This window comes from Halichoerus grypus, chromosome 3 (genome assembly GCF_964656455.1).
Source record: "Halichoerus grypus chromosome 3, mHalGry1.hap1.1, whole genome shotgun sequence".
Taxonomy (NCBI): Eukaryota; Metazoa; Chordata; class Mammalia; order Carnivora; family Phocidae; genus Halichoerus; species Halichoerus grypus.
In genome coordinates this window covers 67624649-67652122 of record NC_135714.1, presented here as the reverse complement: position 1 = coordinate 67652122, position 27474 = coordinate 67624649, and the positions used below count along the sequence as shown (strand labels likewise).

Here is a 27474-nt window from a genome sequence, read left to right as displayed (position 1 = left end):
GAATAAGTGAAACCATATGATAATTGACTTTCTCTGCTTGACTTATTTCACTTAGCATAATCTCCTCCAGTCCCATCCACGTTGATGTAAAAGTTGGGCATTCATCCTTTCTGATGGCTGAGTAATATTCCATTGTATATATGGACCACATCTTTATCCATTCATTTGTTGAAGGGCATCTCGGCTCTTTCCACAGTTTGGCTATTACAATTTAATAAGAGGAAAAGTTATGTGTGTTTGTTATCTATTGCTGTAAAACAAAGCCAAAACTTAGTGGCTTAAAATAACATGACTTATTCTTTCTTATATTTCTGTGAGTTGGTTGGACTTAAGTGAATAGTTCATCTGTTTATGTGGTATGCCATGAGGGTTGCTCATGTAGATACTATGCTCCTTTGACATGTCTCCATCTGTGTGTGTGTGTGTGTGTGTGTGTGTGTGTGTATGTGTTAGCACTTTGTTACTTTCTGACACTACAAGATGTTCCAAGATCATCTTGTATGTTTCCTTCCCTAGTCCTAGAATTGGCCATCTCTGTAAGGAGTCCTAGTTCCTTTCACTGGAGAGTGGAATTAGAAACCAAGATCTGGGACACCTCAGTGGCTCAGTTTGTTAAGCGTCTGTGTTCGGCTCAGGTTATGATCCCAGGGTCCTGGGATGGAGCCCCACTTTGGGAGTTTGCTTCTCCCTCTCCCTCTGCCCCTCCCATCCTGCTCATGCTCTCTCTCTCTCTCACTCTCTCTCAAATATTTATTTATTTATTTATTTGAGAGAGAGAGAGAGTCACAGCGAGAGAGGGAACACAAGCAGGGGGAGTGGGAGAGGGAGAAGCAGGCTTCCTGTGGAGCAGGGAGCCCGATGCGGGGCTCGATCCCAGGACCCTGGGACCATGACCTGAGCCGAAGGCAGATGCTTAACGACTAAGCCACCCAGCGCCCCAATAAATAAAATCTTAAAAAAAAAAAAAGAAACCAAGACCTGGGCAGTAGGTATGCATGTTCCAAAAAGGATATCATTTCTTTTATGCTTGTTCAGCTGACAGAAAAACCAATTTGATTTAAAACATTGCAGTGGGTTAAATAGTGTCCCCTCAAAATTCCTGTTCACCCATTAGAAACCTCAGAATGTGACCTTATTTGGAAATAGGGTCTTTGCAGATGTAATTAAGACAAAGATCAAGATGATTGGCTTAGGGTGGGCCCTAAATCCAAATAGAGTGCCCTTATAAGAGAAAAGGACACACAGAGGCACAGAGAAGACCATGTGCAGAGACCAGGGTTATTCTGCCACAAGTCAAGGAATGCCAGAAGCAGGAAGAGGCAAGGAGAGGTTCTTCCCTAAAGCCTTTGGAGCGAACGTAGCCCAGTGAAAACCTTGATTTTGGATATCTGGACTCCAGAACTATGAGAGAAATAAATTTCTGTTTTTTTTAAGCTACCAAGTTTGTGGTACCTTATTATGACTACCCTAGCAAATGAACACAGGCAAAAATATCTCCATGTATCTCTATGTCTTCATCCAAACTTGCATGCAGCAGAGAACTCTATGCTGGAAGGCTAAAGAGGAGGAGGAAGAGGCAACTTGTTGGAAGCAAGGTTGCAGTATGCTTCCAGAATATGAAGGACTGCTTGGTACTGTCCTTCTTCCCTTAACAGTCTGGGTTTCTAAGGTTTCCCAGATGAAGTGAATAATGAGAAATTTTGTCATGATGCTCTCTCTCTCTGTGCCTTTATACAGACACTCTAATAGGTTCTGACATTGGGTTGTGAGAGGGTAGGAGAGTACCATGGATTGAGTGTCTAACACGAGTTAGGCTCTTTGCACGGGCTATCTCCTTTCATCCTAACAAGAACCCTGTAAAGCAGGCATGATTATTACCATGTTTTACAGATGAGAAAACAGAGTTGGAGAAGTTAAACACCTGGCCCAGAGCTATACTTAGTTATGTTGTGAAGTAGTTTTACCTTTAATTCCTGTGATGCTTGTCTACTATACCACCTTGAGTTTCAACACTTTTTTGTTTGTTTTAGCATAACCATCATCATGTCATCCAAATTATTTATTTATTTATTTATTTAATTATGTTCAATTAGCCAACATATAGTACATCATTAGTTTTTAAGGTAGTGTTCAACGATTCATTAGCTGCATATAACACCCAGTGCTCATCACATCACATGCCCTCCTTAATACCCATCACCCCCTTACCCCCTCCCCCCACCCCCTCCCTTCTGTAACCCTCAGTATGTTTCCCAGAGTCCGGAGCTTCTCATGGTTTGTCTCCCTCTCTGATTTCTTCCCATTTAGTTTTCCCTTCCTTTCCCTGTGGTCCTCCACGCTATTCCTTATGTTCCACATATGAGTGAAACCATATGATAATTTTCTTTCTCTGCTTGACTTATTTCACTTAGCATAATCCCCTCCAGTTCCATCCATGTCAATGCAAATAGTGGGTATTCATCCTTTCCCATGGCTGAGTAATATTCCATTGTATATATGAACCACATCTTTATCCATTCATCTGTTGAAGGGCATCTCAGCTCCTTCCACAATTTGGCTATTGTGGATGTTGTTGCTATGAACATTGGGGTGCATGTGTCCCTTCTTTTCACTACATCTGTATCTTTGGGGTAAATACCCAGTAGTGCAGTTGCTGGGTTGTAGGGTAGCTCTATTATTAATGTCTTGAGGAACCTCCATACTGTTTTCCAGAGTGGCTGTACCAGCTTGCATTCCCACCAACAGTGCAAGAGGGTTCCCCTTTTTCCACAACCTCGCCAACATTTGTTGTTTCCTATCTTATTAATTTTTGCCATTCTAACTGGGGTAAGGTGGTATCTCATTGTGGTTTTGATTTGTATTTCCCTGATGGCTAGTGATGTTGAACATTTTTTCTTGTGTCTGTTAGCCATTTGTATATCTTCTTTGGAGAAGTGCCTGTTCATGTCTTCTGCCCATTTCTTGGCTGGATTATTTGGCAAACACTTTTTCTTTAAAGTAAAGTCTACCCCTAATGTGGGGCTGAACTCACAACCCTAAGATCAAGAGTCACATGCTCTACTGACTGAGCCAGGTGCCCCCTAAGCAAACACTTCTAAACCTACCATGCAGAGATGATAAAACTTTATTTTTAAAAATGTGATTTTGAGGCACCTGGGTGGCTCAGTCAGTTAAGTGTCTGCCTTAGGTTGGGGTCATGATCTCGGGGTCCTGGGATTGAGCCCCAAGTCGGGCACCCTGCTCAGTGGGGAGTCTTCTTCTCCCTCTCCTTCTGCTCCTCCCCCTGCTTGTGCTCTCTTTCTCAAATAAATAAAATCTTTTAAAATAAAAAATATGATTTTATGTGATTAAATTATACATTTTGATTTGTGATCCACTTAAAAATTTTTTCGCTTAAAAGTCTCATGAATGTTTGCTGTCTCTTTTTTTCCCCTTTCTTTTTTATTACCTTCTGCCACCCTTTGGTTTGGATCTTCATTGCCTTTTAGGGGACAATCTCAAAAATGCCTTCATTGACCTTCCCTGTTTGTTATTTCTTGCCTGTGTCCTTTCCTGCTCAGACAAACAAACATACACAAAAACCACAAACCTGAGAAAGACTATTCCTGATTCAATCTCATCTGCTTTGTCAGCCCTATCTTTACCTTCCTTCTGTGTGTGTGCCTCCGCCATACTACATTATTCTCTGCTAACTGGATGTGCCATGTGCCCTTTCTTGTCAGAAACTTTGTTTTTGAGTTTCTTTCATTCAGAGTATGTCCTCTCCTCCATCTCCACTTGTCAAAACTATTTAAGGTTCAGTTCAAAAGCTGTCTTGTCCTTGAAGTCTCCCCTAGGTCTTTCAGCTCAATCATCTCTTTCCTTCTTCTGCCCTGAGGTACTTTGCCCAGAAGAGATGTTATATGTTCTGGATGAAAAGTTCCTTGAGGGCTGCCTTCATCACAGTGTATCTCTTGAGCATCACGTTAGTGTCTTGTTTAATGTTTGCTGAATACATGAGATGATAGATAGATAGATAGATAGATAGATAAGGGGGGCATTGATGATGTGTACAAAATTTACTTAATGCTAAAACTCCACAAACAACAACGGTACTGTAAATCTGGGCCTCACTGGGTTTTCAAACTGTGGGATAATTAAGCCATCCAAAGAAAATGCAAAGTTAAATTGCCTTGTAATCATTTCTTTCTTTGCATTAAAAAGAATCTGACTTGATACTTGAGTTGCTATTAAAATTATTTGGATGTTATGACAATAATACATAGAGAAAGTGGGAAAATAAAAACATTCATAATGGTATGAATGAAATTTAGATTTATAATGACTAAAAAGGTTGCACTAGGAGATACTGAAGGCATATTATGTCACTATAATTTGGCTTTTGAGAAAGATTGGGAGGTAGCTGAGGAATTAAATAATAGAACAAAACAAAACAGAATATAACCACAATAGACTCATGTCCTTCCAGAGGAAATCTTGTACTCAGCATGAAGCTGCATCAGATCTCAATTCAGAGAAGCTTAGGACTCCTGTAGTGTTTCCCTCTTCAAAGCCTTGTGCAAACATGAACGAAGTTAATCTAATTAACTTATTAGCTTTTTAAGCTAGTGGTACCAATTAGTCACCTCATCAGACTCTGGCTTGGGTCTCATTGCACAGCGCTTAGCTATAAAGGGGCTTTCATCAAAACCCCCAGGAGTGCAACACATGGCATTTGCGTGTGTTTTCCAGAGAATGGCAAAAAGAGCCATGTGCAAGGCAATTACAGGGAACCCTCTCTGGGAAAACCCTAATCACAAGGACCATTCTCATCACCTCTTTTTAGAAAGTAAATCACATATTAGGTTTCATTCCTAGAAGTATGAACCCTTCCCTTAACCTGAGTCCAGAGAGTGATTATAAATCTTAGACTTAAATTCCTGGATGCTCATTGGGGGAGAAAGCCCCACTGGCAACAGGGAATCATAGAAGGTCTGGCAGTTTGGGTGGTATTTTTTTTTAAAGAGGGAGAAAAGGGGATTCAAGCAGAGTGCAATGAGAATAGTGATCCTAAAATACAGCCCTCAAGGAAGACTTCCAGAGAGACAATGGGGAAGGAATAAATAAAAAGAAAGTTATAAATTCATCTATTTGCTCTTCCCTGACCCTTGCTTTTACTCCTCTTCACTGCAACTACCCTGGGAAAGGCACAATACTTTCCCCTGTCACAATATTGAGAAAAATTGAAACGGGGAAGAAAGACCACCAGATGCTTTATTGTCTTAGACGTTTCCACATAATTAGCTGGGGATAAAGGGCCTCTGCATGGTTTCATTGCATTGAATGAACTTGGATATTGCTACACAGTAGTGTGTTTTATGATTCATGCTCTGTTATCCTGTGGCTTTTTGAAAACTGCCAGCTACTTTATCACTGCCGGCCAAGCCTGGGCCCACCACTTAAAATGCAGCAATGCAAAGTTAACTGTGCATGACAGATGTCCATGAAATTGTTTAACACACACATACACACTCACACAGAGCACAAAGCTGGCTCCGGCCCTCTTACGAGTCTTGCTGGCTCAATGTCCTTATTAAACATAAATAAAAAAGTATATAGGGCTAGGAAAGAAAGAAAAATTCATGAAATGACAAAAAAGAGGGCACATTTTGGACTCTGGTTATATTGGATACATTTAAAATTTCAAAAAGCCCTTGAAAAAGTTAGAAATAATGAGGTCACAAGAGAAACAAAGGATTGGGGTAGGCGGAGGTTAGGTTAGGAAATTGGGTATTTAAGATTATCTTCTTTTCTCTCAGAACTGGTATCACCAAGGTATTACTGTCTCCTCCTATCATCCTCCAGTCCTGGGTGCCATGGAAAGCAGTTTCTCAGGTTGGCCCTCACGTGTTTCATCCCTTGATACCCAGTATCCTAACCCTCCCATCCTATAAGTCTCTATATCTTATGTTTTGACCCTACTGCACATTCCTCTCTTCCTTCTTATACCAGGTCCTTCCAACTGCAAAAGGAATGTCCTTTAACAGAAGGAAAGTGCTTTTCCTGGGAAATTACTCACTCTCCATTCTACTCTTCGTAGAACAGTTTTCATACTCTGACAAATATTGAATTGTAACATTTGATGTGAGTGCCTGTCTTTCTCAAGATTTGAAGCTCTTGGGTGCAGGGGCTGTGACCCCACTCATCTCTGTCTGTCAGAGCTCAGTGTAGCACCTCAACCAGTGTCTAGTGGACAGTGAAGTTGAATGGGAGCCAAGTCCAGACTTTGCTCCCAGGGGAGGTAAGTGAGATGTAAGCTTCTAGTAGTTCCTTGAGTGAGGCTTCCTTCACTTTAATTTTGTGTAAGTTACTTTTTGGCAGTGACATGTCCTATTTCTCAGAAAACCCTGATGAAACATGTTTTGGGAGTAGAAATCATACAGAAGGGATAAGGAGTTCAAAAGGATAGGACGCTAGTAAGGATTGAGGTAGGTCAGGGTAGAGAAAAGACCCACCTCCAAACAATCCTGTCCCAGGGCAGTCTGTGAAGGGATACCCCATTTTGACTGTGGCATGACATGCTCATATGTTCTACCATTTCTCTGAAACTTTTAGTTACCCTTACTTCATCCTGGGGTGTGTCTTGTTCAGCTCAAGCTGCCCTAACAAAATACCACAGATCAGGTGGCTTAAAGAACAGAAGTGTATTTCTCACAGGTCTGGAGACTCCTAGTTCACGATCAAGATGCCAACAAGGTAGGTTTCATTCTGAGACATCTTTTCTTGGCTATTAAGTGCTCACCATCTTTCTGCGTGCTCACGTGACCTCTTCTTTGTGCGTATGGGGAGCTAGAGCTCATTCTCTGATTTTGCTTCTTTTAAAGACACTAATCTTATTGGAGGAGGGCCCTATCCTTATGACCTCATTTAACCTTAATTATTTCCTTAGAGGTCCCATTTCCAAATATAGCCACATTGAGGGTTAAGGGCTTCAACATATGAATTTGAGAAGGACACAAACATCTAGTTCATAACAGGGTGAAGCCCTTAAGTTGTGATTAAAGTTTTTGGCTAATTAAATAAAGCTCCAAGTAGAATATCATGTCTCAGCTAAGGGGTTGGGGTGTAGAGACTTTCTTCAGTATTCTAAAATCATACCAGGGAGGCTGCAGGTAGCTCAGCCTGGCTGTCTTGGCATTTCCCACCTTGTATCTTCTCTTCTCCCTCATTTCCAGGGCAGGTTTCTCCTGCCACCCTCTATCCCCTACAGAGAAGCAAAAGCCAGCTTGCTTCTGAGCACCTGTGCTTCAGGTCTTTAAGTTTTCCAACTCTCTTTCCTACACTTTATTCTGTTGATCACAGTTTGCTCATCCTTTGTTTCATTCAGTTGGGAACATCTTTTCCATACTTATGTGATTATTGGTGGAAGTGAATACTAAAAACTTCGTTTTAATGTACTCCTGGGGGTTATAGATTTGCATTTTTGTTATTTATTTATTTATTTTGGATAATAGCTTATAGCTTTCTGGAGAGAAAGGAATCCAAGGATGGAAATGTTAAGCACCAGAATAGGCCTCTGCATGAGTTTGTTAGAGATGGGGAGACAAAATGGAGAATTATCCTGGGAGGCAGCCATTTCCTGTGTCCACGCATAGGGCTCTGTTCTTTTCTAAAACTCTTTGGCATTCACAACCAACCAACACCAACCAGAAAATGCCCTCACAGAAAAAGGCAAAGGGACCTACTCATGGTGCTGGAATAGAAACATGGGAAACTGTAAGTATAGACATTGTATATTGTAAAGAAGCTATATTCAGAATCTCTAGAACTTTTTGAAATAAAAGCAAAGAACACACTGTAGAAATAAATGAGAAACTTCAGTGAAATTTCCACTGTGAGGATTTTGAGCTTTCATTCTCCATTTTCCTTCCCTCTTTTTCCTTAACTTACGACATTAAGGAGAACGGCAACTTCCCCTCAGCTGGCTGGCTGCCAGCAGTCGGGCCCAATTCAATCCGTGGGGCGTTGGGTGATGGGACGGACAATCCCAGCTCTCCTCCTTCCTGAAAGCTGGTTTCAGCAAAGCTTTGCAATGGAGTTTAGTCTTTTGTGCTCTGGCAGGCTAATCCACGCTTTACAAAGAGCCTCTTGATAAATCGGGATACTCCTGTATCCAGGGACCACAACTCAGAGAGAAGGGGACTCATAGACACCTTCCTCCCAAATCCAAGTGGTTAATTTGTATGTTTTTGTTGACATTTCCCTTTGTTTATATATTGTTGTTCTTTACGAGAGTTTAATATCTCAAAAAAGTGAATATGCGTCCTAAAGTGTTGTCATTTTAATCTGGAGTCGTTTAATTTACCTTGTAAAGCACTTCCTGGTGTGTTTTTAAGATTGTGCACCAAAGGATTGTTATTATTTCTGTGTGACTAGAAATACCTGAAGAAAAAAGAAAAAAATCTAAACTCTTTTTTAACTTTTACAACATTCACCCCCCAATTTAATATATTCCTTATCGTTATTAAAGGAATAAAACTCTATGTCTCCTAATAAAACTGTTTACCCCTCTAGAGAAGTGTAATGTGTCTCACGGGGGTGCCAATTAAATCATGGGGAAAGTAAAGAAAATGTGTGAGGGCCGCAGATCTATGCGTGTGCTCGTGTCTATGTTGTGAATATGTGGGAATTGTGTGGGGGTGTGACTGTGTATTGTGTATGTGATTTGTGAGTGTGTGTGGACTGTATTTTGGGCATGTGTGGACTGTATGTGTTTGCGTGGAGACGGTGGGTGTGTGTGGGCTGGGTGTGAGTGTTGGGATTGTATGTGTATGAGTGTATGTGCGTGTGTGTGTGTGTATGTGGACTGTGGGTGGCCTGCTCAACATTTTGGTGGATGTTTCATTCCCACCCCTTTTACTACGACCCTGGTCAGACCACTTTTATGCCCGTGACAGCTTCATGAAGCACAAAACATGGAGCAATACATGGCATGAAATTGGCAACAAAGCCGAGCAAAAGGAGGAACAATTCTCTGGCAGGATGTGTTCACAATATGGCTGATTGGATCTGGAAGCAGATGCCAGCGGCGGGTATTGTCCTGGTGACTGAAAAGACATGACCCCTGAGAAACCGAAGACAAGGAGGCTCTCCTCCCGAACCAAGGGGGAGGGGAGAAGAGGTGAAACCAATGAATAAATCAGGCAATGAAAACCAGGGAGAAAAGAAAATGCTAACGAGGACTTTTTATGGGGAAAAGGGGCAGTTCAGTATGCAATCGCTCCCGCTCCCCAGCTAGCTGAACACTTTCTCAGACAATGGCTTTTTAACAGATGGGAGACCCAGTGAAAGAAGCCAACTTTTGCGCAGTGGAGAATCCCTGTTTGTTTAGTCTGCTGCTGGGCAGGTGTCTGGAGAAAGGCGATCCAGCAGGTTAAGTGCCTTGGTGCCAGTTTAATACAGAGCAGCCAGGATGTCAGAGGCGACTGCTTTTATTGGGGAGGACTGAGCTTCTTAGAATGGCTTGTGAAATTCTGAAGAAAGGAAGCGGGCTGGAAGTTGCCTCCTGAAGTGCCAGCCCTCCTTCTCTGCCCCTTCCCCCCTGCCTGCTCCTTCACCTCTCTCTCACCAGCCCTGGGGCCAAAAACCTTGTTGAAGAGCTGTCCATCAAGTAAAGGATGAGGAGGGATGGGAACACCACACAGTCTGCATTCTCAAACCAATCATCATATTTCCAAACACTTTTAAGCCCATAAAGGCAATTAAGTGGGTTTAAAAGTGGGATGTAATCTTATCTTCATCAAATGGGCTCTCTGAAATTGGACTGTGCTAGAGAGCCTTTGCATTATCCTACAGATTCCAAAGCTATTTAGACTTGATCACTGCGCCAGGAGTTCTTGTCTTGGCTCCTGGGAGTGTCTAGCTCTGTGGACTGGCTTGCGGATTTTGAGAAGGATAAGTGGCTGAGGAGTCTACAGATCTACTCTTTCAGCTCATTGGCCTTGTTCTTCCAGAGATTCTCAAGAGGGTGAAGGTGCTTTTTCAGAGATGAGATAACTCTTGCAGAAGAAAAGCCTGTGTGTGGGTCTTTTGCTTGTAAAGAGGAAATGTTCAGAAGATTCTCCCTCCTTACAGAAAGTATGTGTAATAGACACCAAAGGAATATCCACCTGAGGAACCTGGGACTTGGTTTCCAGCCTTAAGTATACCATGAGGAGGATATGTTCAAGGGTGAATGAAGGATCTGGTTTGGGTGGGTGGCAGGGATTTTATTCCCTTTTGTTTATGACACGTGAGTTGTATAAAATGCAGACACAATGCCCACCCATCTCCTTACCCTTTACTACCAGATAATTCTCATGAATCAGTAGTTTATTTGCCATTTTCAACCACTTTATTCCTAGTGTAACAAAGGCATTATCATGTGGGCTGGTATTTGCCTCACTCTGAGACATGATTCACCAGGGTTGCAAGCTTATAGCTCAAAGCAACTCTGGTTGCAGTCCTCCACAAGGCAGGGCTTGGCTGTTCATGAGACAAAGAACACTTTGAAAAGATTTGAGAGAATAGTCATTGGAAATTGTAAAAGACAACAATCTTCTCCTTAAATGTTAATAATAGAGTTTAATACTTTGTTTCTGTGCAATCTCATGAAATTCATTTTATTTTATAAGAATTTTTAAAAGGATTATCTTTTTTTGCATGAGGTTATCAATTTGCTATTAATAGCTTTGAAACATGTTGAATGTTTCTGACTTGAAAATCAAGTATCTCATTACTGTTATCAAAAACATTTAGTGAGCATCTCCTATGTATGAAGAGCTGGGTGGAAGAGTCACAGGACAGAGCCCTGTCCCAGGGAACTCTGATACTCTTGTCTCAATAAATCATCATTCTTCCATGTCTTTCTTTGCAGTGGTTTAGATACCACCAAAGAGCATGTCTAAGGTGGGGGGGTGGGTGTTGAAGTACCAATAGGGACAGTTATAATGGGACATTTTGTTGTACTGTTTTGTGCATCTTTAAATGCTTTCCCTAAATAACAATGAGGTTGACAAAATTACAACTGTCATTTATTGGAAACATCAATATCAAAGCACTGTGCTAAGTGCTTTAAATGATTATTAAATTCTCCCAGCTGCTCTATGTGATTTCTGCTTGTATTATTCCCATTTTATACATGGAGTCCGAGCTTAGAAACTCTAGTCTTTTAAGAAGTGGCACAGCTTGGATTTAAGCACAGTGCTGTCTCACTTCAAAGGCATATACCTAACCATTTTGCCTTGTTGCTTCGTGCTGCATGGCATGCAAATAAGAATGTATTTATTTGTTTAAAACCTATTTATTGGATATCTGCTCTGTAAAAACAAAGCATATAAAATCACAGGCAAGGTTTTGATTAATAACTAAGTCTTAGGAGGATCCTGTGGTGAAATACAAATGTAGTGAAATACAAAGTGACCAAATCTTTATGTATCTTGTCAAATGTATGAGCCCGGGATGATGAGAGACAAAAAAACATCAATACCTTTATATTCCAGTTCCAGTTGGCTATGTCTGTTTAAGAGTTTTACAAAATCATTTCAGAATGTTGACAACGTGTGCTTTTACTATCTCCTTCATCAATAAAGCAATGACATCGAAGTCTATTTTAGTCTTTGGTTATTCTTTTAAAGACTATTCATAAAGATTTAGAGTAAGGGTTATTAATGGTCGAAATGATTATTGAAATGCCAAACCAAACTAATGCTGAAACCCTCCAGGTAGGCCCTGTCAGCAAGCACCAACCTGACTCTGCATTCATAAAGGGGTTTTTAGTAAAGATGAGAGGTTTCAGGCAGTACATGTCATTTCTATTAAGCTCTTCAATCAGTAGCCTCTCCATGGTTCCTGCATCTCATCTGACATTCAAATTCAGTGTAAAAATGATTCGACTTGAATGAAATGAAGAAGTTATTTTAGATTTACACTAAAAAAACCGGAAATGGAGTCTCCTACTCTTTTTGTCATGTGTTTGTGTGGGCTGTGGTTGTACAGTTCTTAACTAGTATGAAGACGAGGGAACCCAGAAGGGAAACTAGTGTTCTTGTCTAAATGTCAGTTGAAAAAAGAATGCTCAGGTCAAGTCTCTGTGTTTACCAACCAAAATTTGGAAATAGATGATTTTAAGGTCCCATTTAATTAAAATCCAGTTTGAGAAAAAAACTTGACCTTTACAACCTTGACTCCATTCTGTTACACAGCAGGGATTTACACAGATGCTTTTATTGGTGCTTTGTAAGTATGTATTAAATATTTGTTGAAAGAGTGAATGCACATCTTTTCTTCTATTAGTCTAGACTGTGTACCACCTGAAAGCATAGAACAGTTTATTTTCCTTTTTGCTCTCAGCCATCTGCTGCGTACTACATGCTCAATACATATTTGTTGAATGAATACGTTTATTATCCCCATTTTACAGACAAGGAAACCAAGACAGAGAAAGGTTAAATAATTAGCCTTGTCACACAGCTAGCAAGTGGTGGAGAGTCAGGATTGGAATCCTGGTTTCAGAGTAGGAGTTCTTAGCCATAATGATACTGTGTAGCAAATTAAATATGTCCACAAATTCCTTGACATTTCTCTCATTTAGACTTGAGATCTTTGCCTTCAGGCTCCCTTTGAGTCTGGGTCAGTTATATGACTGATTTGCTCAATAGAATATGTAGGAGATAATATCACAGTTGCTGAGCCTAGGGTTTAAAAGATTGGCTGCTTTCACTTCCTGTCTCTTTAAGGTCCCTGGGCCATGTAAAAAGTCTGACTAGCCTGAGACAGCCATTTTGGAGAGGTCTCACAAGGGTGCCCCAGCTGTGAACAGCTTTCCAGCCATCCCCCCTAAGACACCAGACATGCAAGACACCAGCTGAGTATCACCAAGTGGCCTCCGTCAGTGCTATGTGGAATGGAAGAAACCTCCAGCTGAGTCCTGAATTCCTGACCCATGAAATTGTGAGATACTAAAAAACAATGTAACAATGATGACAATGACGGCACCACCAGCAAGAAAAGTCACCAAGCTTCTGGTAGTTTGTTATATATGGCAGTAGGTAACTGGGAAGGAAGTCTGTAATTGAATGGAAAGGTATGGAAATCCACAAAGGAAGTATATAATTGAATGGAAAGGTATGAAAATCCACAAACCTCAAGATTTAAAGAACATCTGTGTGAGGAAAGAGAAAAATAGAACTATTATTGTTGTTGGAAGTTACTATAAACTGCTTAGTCATATAGGTGACACAGATCATGCTTTCTTGACACAGAGGCAAAATACAAAAATGATGAGTGACTTATTCTGTAAAAGTGGAGTGTGTGCATAATCTGGGCTCATTTTGCTAATAATTTAGTCGCTTAAGTGGTAGAGGATGTAACAGAAAACTATTCCCTAATTTTAGGTGCCTACTTTGGTGTCTGACGGGTGTCTCAAATTTAGCATGTCCAGCACCAAACTCAAGGCTTTCACCTTTTCTTCCCCAAACTACTTCTTCAGTTTTACACATCTCAACATATGACAACCATATTTCTCAGGTTGAAAACTTTGGCGTTTTTGACTCTGCCCATATCCAATATTCAATACACCAGCAATTTTATCTATATTATCTTCAAATTATACCAATTCTATGAGAAGGCAACAGGTTTTGTGTGAAGAAAAATGAAGAGTTCCATGGTCAATTATAGTTGAAAAATTGATGAGGTTCTTTATTGTAAGATTTTTAAAAAAGAATTTAGGGAGGAGCCTGGGTGGCTCAGTCAGTTAAGCGTCTGCCTTCAGCTCAGGTCATGATCCCAAGGTCCTGGGATTGAGCCCTTTCTCGGGCATCTTGCTCAGCAGGGAGTTTGTTTCTCCCTCTCCCTCTGACCCTCCCCCCTGCTCTTGCACTTGCTCACTCTCTCTGTCTCAAATGAATAAATACAAAAATCTTAAAAAAAAAGAATTTAGAGTCACCACAGTTTAGGATAATGTGCTTTATGACTCAAGCAATGTTTTTTTCCCCCAAAATTATTTGATCAGGATTAGTGTTACATGGAACAAACGGGGAAAAGCTGCTTTAGGCATCATATATCCTGTATTCAGTAAAGTATTTACTAGTTTCACATGGAAGAGAAATGTGGGATACACGAGAATATTGTCAGGTGGGTTTATATCTGGTCAAGCAAACATTTATGGAGAGTGCTAAAAAGACCATTTCAGTATAGATTTTTTTTGATGGTCATGGCATCAATTAATGTTTTAATCACCATATTAAATGGCAATATGGAAGCTTAGCAAGTTTGTGAATACTCACAAAGTTGGGTGAGCTAGCCAATACACTGGGTAGATTCAAATGGAATGTAGAACTGAAAGCATCAAATGATATTGTATAAACATAGTAGAAAAAATCTACATACTTAATTTTCAAGGGAAGTGTATTGATTAAATATGATTGGGGTAGATTTGGCCTGACAGCAGAAAAGACAAGTTTGTGTGGTTACAAAAAAAATGCTTATGCAATATTAATCTGTATTTATAGAGAAGTCTAGATAAATAGACTTGATAATAAATATGCATATATCATAAACATGCTCAAGGCAAGATTGTATGTCATCTGTTAATTCCAGAATTCTCATCACTTTTACTCAGTCATGCTATTTTTTGTTTCTCTCTGATCAACGAACCCCCCTATTCCTAAGCCTTGACATTTTCCTCTCCCTCAAGCCCTTCCCTCATACCTTCCCATCTTCTCATTACTTCCTCTTCTTCTGTCTTACTCAGGGTACATCAACTACTGTCAAAGCCACACAAATGTCTATATTAATCAGTGTAGGTATTGGCTATAATATAAAGCCCTCAAATTTCAGTGGATCAAAATAATTAGGTCATTTTTTACCCACACAATATTAATGGAAGTGTTTCTTGTTGGGTAGATATCCTACTTCCTTTTCTAAATTCTGAGCCTAATATCTCTAGCAAAATTCTAGAATTAATTATTGAGCAGAATGTTCATAGAAGGGATAGTGGTTATTCGAATATTTCTAGCATTCAGCAAAGTGACAGTCATTCATTCATTGATTTAACAAATATTTATTGAGCACCAACTTTGCATTAGCCACTGTTCTCAGCCCTGGTAAAGCTGATAAACAAGACAGAAAATGTTACTCTTTTCATGGAGTTTGTATTATAGTGAGGAGAACAGGTAATAAGTACATTATCAATGAATGAGATAATAATAGGGCTCTGAAGAAAATACAACTGAGTGATGTGATGGAGATTTTGGGAGCTAGTTCAGACTGATAGACCTTTTTGAAAATTAACCAAAACCTGGCAAGATGAAGCTGACTCTACAATGATCTGGTGAGAGCACATACCAAGCAGAGGAAGAAATGCATGCAAAGGCTCCAAGCAGGAATCAGCTTGATGTGTTCTAGTAGCTAGAAAAGGATAGAAGATACATTTATAGACCTAATGGGGTTGAGGTATTATGGGGTCACATAAGCTGTCCTAAGGAGTTTGGATTTTATTCTGAATGTGAATAAAAGTCAATTGAGGGTTTTCATATGACCTGATTTACTTTTTTCAAAGTTAGTTCTGGCTGGTGCGTGGAGACTAGATTTTGAAGAGGGCTAGAGCAGAGGCAGGAATATTAGCAGAAGCAGGGAGTTGCAGTAACACAGGCAAAAGACAGTGGACCTGGTTGAGGATGGTAACAGTGGAAATGCATAGAAATGGACAGATGTGGGCTATGTTTTAGCATGAGCATTGGCAGGACTTGATAGATTTAGATTCACCAATGAGCATCTGGATGAGTGGTGGTGACACTTACTGAGATGGTGACCTAATTTGAATATGCCAACTTTGAGGTACCAAGTAAATGTGCAGATGGGATTATCAAACAGGCAGATGGATGTACTATCTCAAGTATGAGGGAAAGATTAGAACTGGAGATGTCAGATTTGGGTCATTGACCTCTTTGTGAAATGGCTATAGCAGTCTCTAACATCCCAATCAAATAGGCAGAAAAGGGTCTTTCATGCTTTCTCTCTTTCCTAGAGAGAGGAAATTTCCTCAGACTTATCCTCATACTCATTGGCTAGAATTACATCACATGACACTGCCTAAGCCAGCCATTGGCAAGGGCAATGGGATCACCATAGTTGGCTTGGTTAATCAGAACTGGCCCTTAGGCTGGGGATGGCACCAGCCTTCCCCAACATCTAAGGCAATATGGAGGAGGGTAGAGGTGTGGACAAATCAAGGGAAGGAGAAAAGAGAGGGCAGATATGCGGTGGGGGGGCAACCGACATTCTAGTGAAAGCCCAATTCAGTTTTCTCATCTTTAAACGGGACAGCGCGTTACCTCTCAGGGTATGTGTGAGATCAACGGAGACAATGTTAATGAAAGCTTTATAAATCATAAGACAATATAAAATAGTCAAGTTAGTCTGATTCAGACTGTTGTTAACATTGCTCCATTTCTCTGTTTTACTCAAGTGTCTACAGTGCTCTGGCAATATTTGTTATTATTTTGCTTAAATGTTTTCTCAAGGCTTTAAGAAATAAATTGAAGATGAAAAATAAGTTTAGTTGCCCTTAACACATTTTCTTTCCATCAGTAGATTCACATATGCTTTTCCCTTAACATGTATCACTAATATTTTGTCCTTTCTTGTATCCACAAACTCCTACACATGAGTCATCGTATTATTTCAAAACTTATGAGAAGGAAGTGTTCATTGGTAAGAGCTTGCTGAACTCTGAGACATTCATTTGCCCATTGGTAGAGAGCAACACGTAAGAAAGTGACTTACCTGAAGTTGGCTGCTGGCAGAGTTGAAATAATCATTTCTCAGTTATTAAGGGCCTGCAAGGTGGTAGGTGCTGATCAGAACATATAATAAATGTCATCCCTGATCTAGAATACAGGAATTAGCAGTTGCAATTATAGGTTTAATGCACATTGTGTTCTACTTGCTTTTAAACATTTTTATATAGATATAAACTTTTATCACAAGTGTTTTTAGGGCAAGACACATGGCTATATTGTATATTAACACTTTGTTTTTAGCTGTTTGTTCATTCTACAAGTCTTTGTTGTGTGCTAGACCCTATACTGGGGTTTTAAATAAAATAAATAAACAGTGCTAAACCCTATACTAGGGTTTTAAATAAAAGAAATAGGATCTTTTATTTTATGGAGCATATCCATTAGCAAGGAAGACAGTCATTAAACTAATAATCAGATCTGCATCTGATATTTGTGGGCCCTGGGGCAAAAGGACAAGTGGATGCCATGTATCAAATATTTAAATATTTAAAAGTGATAAGCTCTGACCTTGGCCCAGTTCATGTTTTCTTCTGGAACCTCGGAGCTCACACCCTGGGGATTTCCTTGCAACCTGGAGGTTAAAGGAGCCCTGCTCTCTCCCAAGTCAGTCCTTACACCTGTGACCCTGAGTGGCAACAAGGAGCTTCTGGCATAGGGCAAGAAAAAAGGTGGGCTGTGTCCCGGGTCGTGACTGAATCAGACACTGGCGTAGGAACAGACATTGTGCAGGTGCCCAAAGAACTGGTCTGGGAGGTCCCATGACTCACTTTCTCATCCCCTTTAAGGCAGTTGTAGAGGAGAGGGATGGAGTGTAGTCATCTTGGAAACCCTGTCTGCTTTGGGTGTTCTGGGGCCAACAACTTCAAACAAAGGAGGCTTCTGCTATCCATTTCCCAAGGCAGAGGCTAAGGTTTTCTTCCTCCTCAACCAACACAGGCTCCTTTGCTCTCAGCCCAGCATGCTCTGTCCTGCATGGTGCAGCTCGCTCAGCGCATCCCTCTTCCATAATTCACTCAAAAATAGATTGAACTCTCAACCATCTTTCTTTGGAGTCTAAAAAAAAAATAGTGTATTCATTTTGATATTTGTGATATGTGTGGTTCTCTAAAGTAAGGGGCCTAGGCTAGAATCCCTCTTGCCTGGGTTTAAGTGCAGCTTGCCGGCAACCTTACACATGTATATGTAGCTACAGGCTGTGAGGGCTATTGGAGGAAGAAGACTGAGGGCTGGCAAGGGGCATGTGCAGGAACCCGGTTTAGAGCAGTGGTGTGTAGTCTATGTCAGGGATAGGCCTCTTGGAGAAAGTTGTATGTCAGCTGAGACTAGAATGTAGGCCTACCCTGACACCTGATTTGAGCAATGTTCTCATGCCAACTAATATATCTCATGGAAAGTTAGACTGCAACTTAGGTTTTTACAAAATGTAATCTTCATGTTTAGTTTCTTTTTATAAAAGCAACAACTATTCATTACAAATCAAGTAATATAGATATGTAAGGTTAAAAAAATGACTATTTCCCGTAAGCCTACCTCTCAGTAAATTTGAAATTAACAATGTCATTTAATTTTCTCCTAGATTTTTTTTCTCATACATACACTAATTTTTTATGTGCGTATAAAATAATCACTTATTATTTTGTAATCTTTCACTGCTCCAATATGGGACTCTTTCATTTCCATGGTAACCGCCAGCTGACCAGTCACCTACTTTCCAGCTCCCAGCAGTAGGATCCATAGGGGACTGAACATGTCCAATTTGTATTCCTTTCTATGGGGTAAATAAACTGTGGGTAATTAATTGCACCTAAAGTTAAGATCCATATAGTTTCTGTGTCATTTCTGCATTAACCTGTCTTGTGGCTCTGGACCTTCCAGTAGGTTGCAAATGATTGTAACTCGTTTATTGTTCCCTTCCCTGATTTTCCATCATCATCATCATCATCATCATCATCATTTGTTTCCCTTTCATTTTCAAAATAATACCTGAGGTTGCTGTACTTGTTCCACTTTTAATGCCTGGGGACCATGTTCTTTCCCTTTATATTTGTAAATACATTTCAAGCCCAGTTCTGCGAGATATGGTCCAACCAAATAATGAACTCTCTCTTGGTCTTATCAGCTATTGTTGTCTATGTTGGTTCCAGGACTGAATTTAGAGTCCTAAACCTATATTCAGTTTTTGGTTTGGTCATTTACTGGTGGTGTGAATTTGGATGGGCAACTTCACTTCTCAGTGTCCTCCTTGAAACATAGAATATCAGAGTTCACTTTGTCCTCTCCTTAGGCCTATTGAACGATTACATTGGGGGTGCCTGGGTGGTGCATTTGGTTAAGTGCCTGACTCTTGGTTGTGGCTCTGGTCATGATCTCAGGGTCAGGCTCATGCTCAATGTGTAGTCTGCTTGAGATTCTCTTTCCCTCTCCCTCTGCCCCTCCCACTGGTACTCTCCCTCTCTAAAATAAATAAATAAATCTTAAAAAAAAAAGAAAGATTACATTGAGATGAATGTGTGAAAGATATTTATGAACTATAAAGTTTGTACCAATATTTTCTAGAATAAGTTTCCATTTAACTGAGCAATCACTACTTCTATCTGCTCTTTTAATGACTAATTCCCTAAGAAGCATGTCCTGAATCAAACAACACAGAGGATAGAAAAGTGTGCCCATTTTATACCTCTGACATGGATATGCTTTCTTTTAAATATGGAAAAGTTTTACATATGTATAGTTTTGTATATAGCATCCTTAATTTTAGTATATAGCCTAAAACGTATAAATAACCACCATACAAATATTTCCCAATTTCAAACACACCTTCTCTGTGGAAATTCGGATGGTAAGATGAAGGGAACCTGCATTTATAATGAGTAGGCAGCTGACTTTTTTTATGGTTGATACAGAGTTATGGTCTATTATCTATAGTTTGTTGCAAATAATGCCTAGGAAAGGTTTTAGGTGATTCATTGGGTGGTAATTCAAGCCCATGCATATTATTATTGTTAATTAATGATAATAAAAACAATCCAAATGTTGGTACAGGGAGGAGTGACATCAAGTTTGGTAGACTTTCTTGAGAAGGTTCCAAACACCCCATAGATTTGGGGGTTTTATTTGAGCAGCTTTATTGACCACTTTGATAATCCTGAAGCCGAAGCCAAGATGAGTTATTACTCATTTAATGTGTAAGCTGTTTCCTCCCGCACCACCCCTAATTGTAAATTATACAATCTCAACCTCTACAGCCAGCAATATCTGACTTTATTGCTTTCCATTTTATGAAAATTAATTACAGTTCACATTCTGACACTGAAATTAAAGAGTAAGCACTAAATCTTGTGCACAACAATAGGAAATTAAGAGAACATTCTTTATTATCAGAATAACGGGGTGCTTGTTTTTCTTCTCTTAAGGCACTGGGCTATGAGATAAAATCAGATTTAAACAAACATTTTTCCTCCTTAACTTGTGTCACTGCAACTTGAAAGACAGAGTAGAACTATGCTATTTTAATTAAAAAACTCCGGCTCTCTATTTTCTCTTGAGGGACATTGTTTTCTGATAGCACTATAGCTAATGAAACTCTGTCCTTGTAGGCTCTGTCTTAGTAGAGACAATAATGGACAATAATGAACCAATTTGACTGGATTCTATGAATGCCTCCAAAAGAAAAAAAAGTTCTGTAGAGAAAAATATAAGCATAAATGGCAAAAAGATTGAGATGAATACATGGTGTAAATATGCTCCCTGTGGTCTCCCTTTGGCCATAAGTTTCACAAGGGCAGCAATCATATATAATATCTAACTTCATAAGCATTTTACAGTTTGTAAAGTATTTTCAAATATAACATTTTATTTAGTAATCACAATAATCCAGTGACAAAATTATTTTATTTACTTATTTATTTTTATTGAGGTATAGTTGACACACAAAGTTACATCAGTTTCAGATATACAACATGGTGATTCAACAAGTCTGTATGTCATGCTGAGCTCACCACAAGTGTAGCTACCGCCTGTCACTGTACAATGTTCTTACAATACCAGGACTCTATTCCCTGTGGTGTAGCTTTTATCCCTATGACTTACTCATTCCATAACTGGAAGCCTGGGTCTCCCACTCCCCTTCACCCATTTTGCCCATCCTCCCACCCCCTTTCTTCTGGCAACCATCAGTTTGTTCTCTGTATTTATAGGTCTGTTTCTGCTTTTTGCTTGTTTGCTTATTCACTTGTTTTTTTTTTTTTTTTAGATTCCACATATAAGTGAAATCATATGGTATTTGTCTTTCTCTGTCTGACTTATTTCACTTAGCATAATACCCTCTAGGTTCATTCATGTTGTCACAAATGGCAAGATCTCATTCATTTTTATGGCTGGGGAATATTCTATATATGTATATATATAATATATCATATACCCATATATATCTCAGTATATACCATATATATGATATATTTTCATCTATCAGTGGACACTTGGGTTGCTTCCATATCTTGGCTATTGTAAATAATGCTGCAATAAATATAGGGGTACATATATGTTTCTGAGTTAGTGTTTTCATTTTCTTAGGGTAAATAGCCAATAGTGGATCACTGGATGGTATTTCTATTTTTAATTTTTTGAGGAATCTCCATACTGTTTTCCACAGTGGCTGCACCAATTTTCATTTCTACCAATAGCGCACAAGGGTTCCTTGTTCTCCACATTCTTGCCAACACTTGTTACTTCTTGTCTTTTGATTTTAGCCATTCTGACAGGTGTGAGGTCATATCTCATTGTGGTTCTGATTAGCATTTCCCTAATGATTAATGATGTTGAGCATCTTTTCATATGTCTGCTGGCCATCTGTGAGAAAATTATTTTTTTTTAAATATATCAAGCAGTTGTGTTTACGTAATATAACTCAGTAGTTTTCAAATATTTTTTTGGCCATGAATCCAATAAAAAACATTATGATAAACTCCAATATATAAAACACATAAAAGTGGGGGTGAAAAGATAAAAGGTGTGAGGCACCTGTTCACTCGGTCTCCCCTATTCTTAGCTACCATTCTTTGAGGCACTTCTGTGGCAATCCATGGAACATAGTTTGAAAACTGATGGCGTAAAATTTAAAGTGCTCAATAAATGTTGTTCAAACAGCATTCACTGAGTCCTTCTTGTATACAACCACATAGTTACTGAGAAAGTTCTGTCCTTTCCTGTTCCTGGCCCAGTCTCCTTCTGATAATAAACAGAGGGCATGACTTTGAGAGGCTGTAAAATAAGCATGGCACTGGCGTCTGTTCTTGCTTTCCTAGCTAAAAACTAAATGTGAGACTAAAAATCTTTGACAGGTTTTATTCCCACCATTATGAAGTATGCTGCACTAGATATTTACACAATTTAGGGCAGTGCTTTTAGTGTGTGTTGAAATTTATCAGTACTGCATCTTGATACTCTTATGTTCAGAGGTATGTTGATATTTGCCAGCGCAAATAGGTCAATGTCACTATATTTCATGAATCAAGTGGTGATAACTGCAAGTTCTCTTACCATGTGGCTGATCATCCATGTGACCCTCCCACTGGAAAATACAATGTGTTGTAATGTTTTTGAGCTGCCAAGTTTTGAGTAACAGAATTTTTTTCCCCCTCAGCAATATTCATTGACATACATCTGACATTTTGGATAAGTGGTATGAGTCAAACATTATGGTTAGAAACCATCAAATGACCTCAGTTCTGTCTCCATGTTGGAATTACAATAGCTACTCTCCATAAATGAGTCTATGGATTTAAATTTCATTTAATTAATTCAAGTAAATCCATTATTTTCATTGAGTGTCTACCATGTGTCAAATGCTATGCTAGCTGCTGGGGTAATTGGTGAACAGAAGAGACACATACCTGTCTTCTGTGAGTTTACAGTCTGGTGAGGAAGCCATATAAATAAACAGACAGTTACTTGTGAATAATGTGAAAAACTCTTTGAAACAACACAAGGTCGTAAGTTAAGACTTTGAGGAGAAATTTAATTCAGTCTTAGGAAGTGATATTAAAGGAATTGGTGTTAGATACATGATAAAAATGGTAGGTATTGGAAAGGAACTTCTGGAATAGCACAGTGAGGAGCTAGCTAACTAAGTCTTTTTATCAAAAATCAATGATAGAACTGGATGAAGCTTTCAAAAACATCCATTTAAGGACTCTAGAAATTGACCAGAAGCATACAACAAATTTAGAAACATTTATTCAAGGAAAACAACTCAATCTTAAGTAACAGTGGGGTTTTAGCTCTTCAGCTCTATTGGCATAGAGATTCTACCAGGGTAGGGTAAGGTGTAAGAACTACTTGAGGGGGCTGACTTGATTTGGAGCAGGTGCATGCAAATTATAAACAGTAGCAATCTCAGTGGCGATCAGAGAATTCCAGGTTCACAGCTAGCTTGAGGTTGTCATTGAGTCGGGTGGGGTAAGCAACAGACCAGCACACTGGCTAGAAATTCAGTAGGGAGATCTGGGTAAATGAGGTAGCCATAGTGAGCCTTGATGAGCTCTCACATATCTCTGGTGGTTTTGAAGGATGCGTGCTAGTAAAAGGCTATGCACATTCCCAAGAGAGACGAGAAAGGGCCTAGTTATTGTACTGGCTCCTGGCTCAATGTGAGGCCTAGAGAATGCTCAGGGGAGACATCCAAAGACCCAGAAGAAAGCAAAAGCAGGATAGACTGACTGAACTTTGAAAGTAATTTCTGTCTCTTTATGAATATTTTTTATTTGATCAGTCATTGTTGTCATGCCTTCCTATAAATTTTTCCAAATTTGTCAAGGCATAATTGACAAATAAAAATGGTACAAAGTATGTTTTCTGATCCGGCGCTATTAAATTAAAAATGAACAACTGAAAGAAGTTTTGGAAGTGTAGGAATCTATGGAAAATTAAAAAAGAAACACAACTAGGTGTTCGAAATGGAGGCATGGGCTGCAGGAAGATGGCAGCTCTCCTGCGATGGCATCACTCGCGCCAAGCAAAGCTGCTGCGGGGTGACTTTTGTGATGGCGCTAAGAAGGCAATTGGCGAACTTTCTTGTACAACTTCTATGGAGTGGGACATGCAGGGGGTGAATGGGTTCTCGCCGCTTGGCCCCACAGGCCTGGAGGCCGAGGAGCCGCCATCCGGCTCACAGAGCTGCAGTCTGTGCCTGCAGCCCGAGAGGCACGTGGTATGCCAATGCGCACAGTGCCATGCTGTGCTCGCTGGCTCTGTGCACCTAGCATGGGACCCATCGTGGTCCCTTGAGGCTGTGGTATTCTCCAGAGTCATAAATAATGTCGTTTGGGAAGCTCCCTTCGTAGTTGGCATTGAAGCTCCCTTCCTAGTTGGCCTTGTTCAAAGGCGGCACTTAGAACTTTTTATTCTGTACTTCCTATGGGATTCCCATTGGTTTGCATTTATATTCTACCCATGCTGCCCTGGCTGCCTTCAGAGGTCATTTCTGCCTTTCAAGTGACAAAATGGTGTGCTATCTCTTAAAAACAAAAGCTACAGCAAATGCATCTGAGATGGATATTCACAACTTCTTTCTACCACAAAAGGTTGCAGAACCTGAAAGAGAAGATAATATTAACGCCTACTCAAATTCATGGATGAAGATTCTGAAGGAAATAACTCCTGACCAGCCCAAGCCAGAAAACTGATCCAGAATTAAAGCTTAAGTATCAGGGTCAGGCCTTATTACTATCTTCAGCAACAGGTGCTGTTTGATCAATTCTCAAGAAAGATTTGCTTCAAGAATGGATGAGAAATGTGGTTTATTATGATTATCTCTAGGCTGATTTCCTAAATGATTTATGAAGCTGTTTCTAGATGATGAGAAACTAAGGAGACTTCTGTCCAGGTTTTGCAGCTGTTTGCCTTAAGAACTTATTTTAGCTTGTCATTTTCATAAGTACTTATTTCTGAAAACATCTTTTACTGCAAATTTAGGTTAAGAGGCCATGTCTGGTGAATGCTCTGATATAATGATGCATGGTGGTTATGAAAATAGAGTTGTATTTAATGTTGAAAAAAAAGAAACACATCTAAATAACCCATGGGTCAAAGAAGAAATCACAAGGGAAATCAAGAAATAATCTGAATTGATTGAAATTGGAAACACAATTATGGTATAGCTAAAACAGTATTCAGAGGAAATTTTAAAGTACCTATAAAATTTTATAACACCTGTGTTAGTGAAGAAGAAAGATCAGAAAAAGTAACTTAAGGGACTAGAAAAAGAAGAGAGCCAACTAAATCCAAAGCAAGTTAAAGGAAAGAAATAAAACATCTATCATAAAAATGGAAAACAGAAAAACAATAGAAGAAATCAATGAAACCGAAAGTTGGTTTTTTGATAAGATAAAATTTTAAAAAATTGCCAAACCTTTATCAAGACTGAGCAAGCAAACAAGAAAGAAGACTCAAGGAAGTCAGGAATAAAAGAGGGACATCACTACTATCCTCACAGAAATGAGAAGGATTAAAAGAAAATCCTATGAACAATTTTATACTAATAGATTAGAAAACTTAGATAAAATGATCAAATTCTTAGACACAAACTACCAAAAATGACATTTGAAAAAATAAAAACTTTGAATAGAAAATCTGAATAATACCAAAAGTATTCCCACAAAGAAAAGTCCAGGTTCAGATGGCTTCACAAATGAATTTTACCAAATATGCAAAGAATAATTAATACCAATCATTCCCAAGCTTTTCCAGAAAATAGAGGGGGAAGGAACACTTCCCAAATCATTCTATGAAATGAGAATTATTCTGATATCAAAGCCAGACAAAGATATTACAAGAAAAAAAACTATGGACCATCACACTTCATGAAAGTAGATGCAAAAATTCTCAAGAAAATATTAGCAAACTAAATATAGCAATGTATATAAAGGATCATATACCATGACCAAGTGGAATTTATTCCAGAAATGCAAGGCAGATTTCACATCCCAAAATCAATTTTAGTGTAATTTACCATATCAATACAATAAAGGACAAAAGTGACATAATCATTTCAATAGGTGCAGAAAAAGAATTGGACAAAATTGAATATCCATTCATGATAAAAACTCTTAACAAACTAGGAATAGAAGGGAACTTTGTCAATCTGATAAAGGGCATTTATAAAAAGTCTACAGCTAACATCATACTTGATAATGAAAGACTGAGTGCATTTCTTCTAAGACCAGGAACAAGGCAAGCAAGTCTGCTCTCACTACTTTCAGAATTATCCTGGATAGTCTATCCAGTAAAGTCAGACAGAAAAAAAATACATAAAAGGCATCTAGATTGGAAAGAAAGAAGTAAAATTTTCTTTATTCAGAATGACCTGATCCTATATGTTGAAAATCCTATGAATACACAAGAAACCTATTACATGATAAGGTGGAGTTGGTCAATTAGGACAATTAGACAAACTGGAAGTAACAATCAAGTCTTTACTAACTGTGACCTAGCAAGCAAGAGGTAAAATGAGGCACTTGCTCTCAGTGTTCCATTTTTCTTCATGGAATGGCCCTGGACAGGGGTGAGATGAAGGCAGTACAAATGGATGCTGCTGCTTTATGGATCCATGACTCAGGGGAAAGGGGAAAAGGAGAAGGTAAAGGGCTAGGAGTGGAAAGGCTCCATGTCAAAATGGCGCAAAGTGCCCCAGCCAAGGCCCCTGATAAGGAGGTCTCAGTGAAGTGCCTCATTCTAGGCCTCCAATAAGGACACTTCTGCATGGAGGTACCTTGATTAGGAACACAGGTATGCATATGAGCATGGCTGGCTCAGATTGGGGAACTGAGTTTCTGACTACAGGATTGAGAAAACTGCAATGCACTGGCTGTACACCAAGTCTGGTATGAGAAGGGAAGCTGCCCTCGCTGAGGCCTGTCAGACAAAGTCTGTAATTGTTTATGGTTAGGACTGAAGGATCACACACAAGATTTTGACCTGCAGTCAGAATCATCAGAAACTACAACTAAGAAATGAGTTCAGCCAGGTTATTTGATACAAGATCAATAAACAAGACTCAATTGTATTTCTATGTAGTAGTAATGAATCCTCCATAAATGAAACTAAAGAAATAATTACATTAAAAATAACATCAAGAAGAATAAAATACTTAGGGATAAATTTAATAAAAAAAGGTGTAGATGTGTACACTAAGAACTAGGAAACATAGCTGAGAAAAATTTTAAAAGATTCAAATAAATCATGAGATAGCCCATGTTCATAGATTCGAAGACTCAATGATGTTAAGATGGCAATTACTCCTAAACTGACATATATATTTAGTGCAAAAGCTATGAAAATCCCAGCAGGCCCTTTTTTTTTTGCAGGAATTGACAAGCTGACTCTAAAATTCATATAAAAATGTAAAGACACAGAATAGCCAAAAAATTTTGAAAGAGAACAAAGTTTGAGGACTTAATGCTTCCCAATTTCAAAATTTACTACAAAGTTCAGTAATCAAAATGGTGTGGTACTGGCATAAGGATAAACTTATCAATGGAACAGATTTGAGAGTCCAGAAATAAACCCTTACATTTATGGTCAATTGATTTTTGACGAAGGTGCTAAGCCAATTTCGTGGAGGAAAGGATAGTCTTTTCGATAAACGACTGTGAAACAA

General features: G+C 39.2%; 1 pseudogene; it reads left to right on the top strand.

Moving 5' to 3' along the window:
• Window positions 1-23781: 23781 nt before the first annotated feature.
• Window positions 23782-24502, top strand: LOC118553186 (protein Mis18-beta pseudogene; annotated as a pseudogene).
• The last annotated feature ends 2972 nt before the right edge of the window (window positions 24503-27474 follow it).